The sequence below is a fragment of the Aethalodelphis obliquidens genome, unplaced genomic scaffold (assembly GCF_003676395.1).
Source record: "Aethalodelphis obliquidens isolate GAN/ISIS:26980383/991018 unplaced genomic scaffold, ASM367639v1 scaffold4, whole genome shotgun sequence".
Taxonomy (NCBI): domain Eukaryota; kingdom Metazoa; phylum Chordata; class Mammalia; order Artiodactyla; family Delphinidae; genus Aethalodelphis; species Aethalodelphis obliquidens.
Window position 1 is genome coordinate 34,512,791 of NW_020837948.1, and position 4,230 is coordinate 34,517,020.

General features: G+C 36.6%; 1 pseudogene; it reads right to left on the reverse strand.

The window, feature by feature from the left end:
• Nucleotides 1–398: 398 nt before the first annotated feature.
• On the reverse strand, nt 399–796 carry LOC113613720 (60S ribosomal protein L39 pseudogene; annotated as a pseudogene).
• Nucleotides 797–4,230: the final 3,434 nt, after the last annotated feature.

A 4,230-nucleotide genomic window follows, 5' to 3' on the forward strand; every position in this document is an offset into this window, starting at 1 on the left:
ACAGAATCTATTACTAAAGTCATGTATATGATCCAAGGCCAGTTTGAAGCTGCATTTTTGTGCAAGGAAGCCCATTTTGTTTATTGCTTTCCAAAAAATTTAAAATATTAAGTGTGATTATTTTTCCAAACTTTTTAAGGTTACATTAAATCAATGTAAATAATAACAATAAAGCTTGCTAACTTAAAAATGTGGGTTTTTTAGGTGTATGCTTTAGATTGAATTATTAATTAACTTGTGAATTGGAAATATTAATCTACAAAAGCAATAAAAAGTGTATTTTAACTCTTATTCTATCTAATATGAAGATAATATAGGCTCTTTGCTTTTACTATTTTCCCTCTGGTTACCTGTACTTTTTTTTTTTTTTTTTTTTTAGGTTTCACATATTCATTACTGAGCTACACAGTGAGCAGTGGTGAGGAAGGATCAAGAAAAGAGAAGAGAACCATTCCATTTCTCCCATCAAACACAGGCAGCTGTTCCAGACAGTAGTGATGTTCTGATATGGTAAGACACAATTGACCTTAATAGAATAAGTGTGTGCCACTTCATATGTGAGGCTCCTTATAGACCCAGCTTGGTTCTTCTCCAGTGTCTTCTCTTGGAGTTGTACCTGATTGTATTACCAGTTTTCATTTGAATCCATGGGGGAATGGGACGATTTTGCTTTTGTTTCTTGGCCAGGAATCACTTGATCCTGAAAGTGTTGTGAGAAGACATGGTGAGGAGGAAATTCAACTGCGCATAGGATGGCAGACAAGAGAAAAGATCCCCTCTGGTTACCTGTCCTTGAGTAATCCTTTCTGCTTGTAATTATCATGACCAGAGGTTGGATAGGAAAATAAAAGACTATAGGAATTACTCGGGGCTTAATCTGTCCTTGCATATGATGGTGGTGGGGAAATAAGTTGAAAAAGGTACATAATGTGGTACTTGGGTTTTCTAAGGGCTCATTTATATACTATTTATATTCCCAATTTGGCATAAAAAAATTGAGGCTCTGACGATGTAATTTATAAAACTGATACATGGTACTATAAAAGATGGTTTCATAAAAATGTATTTTAAAATGTAATGACAAAACATTCTGGCTATCTTTAAAAAATAGACTTTGACTGATTTGGAAGTGCCCAGGTCACTTTAAAGAGAATCTTTATTAGTCTATAGAAAGTAATGTTTATAACAGCTTGAAACTCAAAGGAAAGGGAACTCGGGGAGAAGCATGTTCAATAATTTCCAAGGTAACATGGATGCATACTGTGTATGCTCCTTTCATCTCATTTCTTACTGCCACAGCCTTTCAAGGAAGAAAATAATATATTATTCATGGAAAAAATGTGTAAAGAAGGCAGTATAAGAAAGGCATACTTGAGAACTAATTGAAGTGCTCATGAGGCAAGTTAATGCTTTTTTGCCAATAACTTGTGTGTACAGATAGGTTAAAAGGATTTTGAAGCCCTCTCTGAATCTGCCCCTTCCACACCCAAACTGGGATACATTTACTGAGAAAACAAGGATCTGGCATTTTAAAAACATTAAAAATATTTTATGTGAGTTATTTTTTACTTAGCACAGTAGAAGAAAATCAAGATTAGTTCATCAGTATATAGTCACCTTAAAAATGTGGAGGGCACTTCGATGGCCTCAATGGCCAGTAGAAGGTAATAAGTCAAAATGGGGAGGGAGCAGGCTGTGTACAAAGTCGGCTCTAAACCCTCTTTTGCTGTGGTGCAGTTTTTGTGGACTGGATGGCTGAGAGATCCAACAGAGAGAAAGAAATCATCACCAGGATCAACAGAGATAGGAACAGGGGAAACTTGGAAAGCTGTTGTGACAAAGTCAGTGATAAGAAGCCAGATCCCTGGGGTGGGTATCTGATCATGAAGCAGAGAACAGCATGTCATTAAGAATTTGATCAGGATTGAATAACTTCTGGCGATTTACTTACAAAATGACTCTTGCAGCCCTGGATCATGGTACTCTTGCAGCCCTGGAGCATGGTACTCTTGCATGAACCACTGAAAAGTATCATTACAAAATATAAAATAAATTTTTTTAAAAAGAAGAAAAAATTAAAATGATCTTTGCCAAGTATATAGGTGAAAATAATATATAACTTTTTTGTTGGCTTACTAGTAAAATTGAATTATTTTCCATACTTTTAAAATTTTTACTATTTTTTCCCTGTCAACTGAATTTGGTGCCTTATTTTAGTAAATATAATTTACCTCCTGTTTACTGATCATATATTACATGTAAAGCAGGGTGCCAATGTTTTGGAGCGGGGGCTGTGGAGAAATAAAAGAAATGACAAATCCCTTCTCTTAAAGCCATATACTGGGTTGGGGAGAACAGCTTGTGCAGAATAATGTGACAGAAGTAAGGAAAGGAATGTGGATTGGGAAAACGGGACAGCTACATGTAAAAAAATGAAATTAGAACACTAATACCATACACAAAAATAAACTCAAAATGGATCAGAGATCTAATGTAAGGCCAGATACTGTAAAACTCTTAGAGGAAAGCATAGGCAGAATACTCTTTGACATTAATCGTAGCAATATTTGATCCACCTCCTAGAGTAATGAAAATAAGAACAAAAATAAACAAATGGGACCTAATTAAACTCAAAAGCTTCTGCACAGCAAAGGAAACCATAAACAAAACAAAAAGACAACCCACAGAATTGGAGAAAATATTTGCAAACAAAGCAACCAGCAAGGGATTAATCTTCAAAATATACAAACAGCTCATGCAACTCTATGTCAAAAAAACAAACAATCCAATCAAAAAATGGGCAGAAGACCTAAATAGACATTTCTCCAAAGAAGGTATACAGATGGCCAAAAAGCACATGAAAAGATGCTCAACATCACTAATTATCAGAGAAATGCAAATCAAAACTACAATGAGGTTTCACCTCACACTGGTCAGAATGGCCATCATCAAAAAGTCTACAAGCAATAAATGCTGTAGAGAGAGGGTGTGGAGAAAAGGGAATCCTCCTACACTGTTGGTGGGAATGTAAATTGGTACAGCTACTATGGAGAACAGTATAGAGGTTCCTTAAAAAACTAAAAATAGAACTACCATATGACCCAGCAGTCCCCCTCCTGGGCATATATCCAGAGAAAACCATAATGCAAAAGGATACTTGCGCCCCAGTGTTCATTGCAGCACTATTTACAATAGCCAAGACATGGAAGCAACCTAAATGTCCATTGACAGATGAATGGATAAAGAAGATGTGGTACATATATACAATGGAATACTACTCAGCCATAAAAAAGAATGAAATAATGCCATTTGCAGCCACACAGATAGACTTAGAGATTATCATACTAAGTGAAGTAAGTCAGACAAAGACAAATATCTTATGTTATCACTTATATGTGGAATCTAAAAAAAAGTACAAATGAACTTATTTACAAAACAGAAATAGAGTCACAGATGTAGAAAACAAATTTATGGTTACCGGGGAGGTGGGAGGAGGGAGGGATAAATCAGGAGCTTGGGATGAACTTACACACACTACTATACATAAAATAGATAGCTAATAAGGACCTACCATATAGCACAGGGAACTCTACTCAATACTTTGTAACAACCTATATGGGAAAAGAATCTAAAAAGGAGTGGATATATGTATACGTATAACTGGTTCACTTGCTGTAGAGCAGAAACTAACACAACATTGCATTGTAAATCAACTATACTCCAATAAAAATTTTAATAAAGAGAAAGGGATGGGGAAAGGAGGGGTAGTGTTAAATGCAGACACACTTCAGAGCAGCTAGCTTCAAGGTTCTAAACAGAACCACTGGTGAGTGGAACTCACACACCTCCTTTGAGTTCTGTTCCAGTGGTCAATGTTGGAGAAATATCTTTGGGTCTGGAGGCAGAAGAGCAGGACAGAGGGACAATCCAAGAAGCCCTCTGAGACTCAGTGAATGCTTTATGACATGTTTACTTGCTGGCTCATGAGTTGAAAATGGCAAGAAAATGTCAGGTTTGACTTCCAGTGAGATAAAACAGTGTTCTGCCAAAGAGGTCCTGTAAAGGGCTTACTTTGGGCTCCTACCTTCGTTTGGGATATGTGCTCAAAGTGTATATTCCTGGGGCCACTGGCTGAAGGTCTTTCCATTTTAGGGAAAGCAAAATGTAGAGAAGACATTTTTTTTTTTTGCGGTACGTGGGCCTCTCACTGTTGTGGCCTCTCCCGTTGCG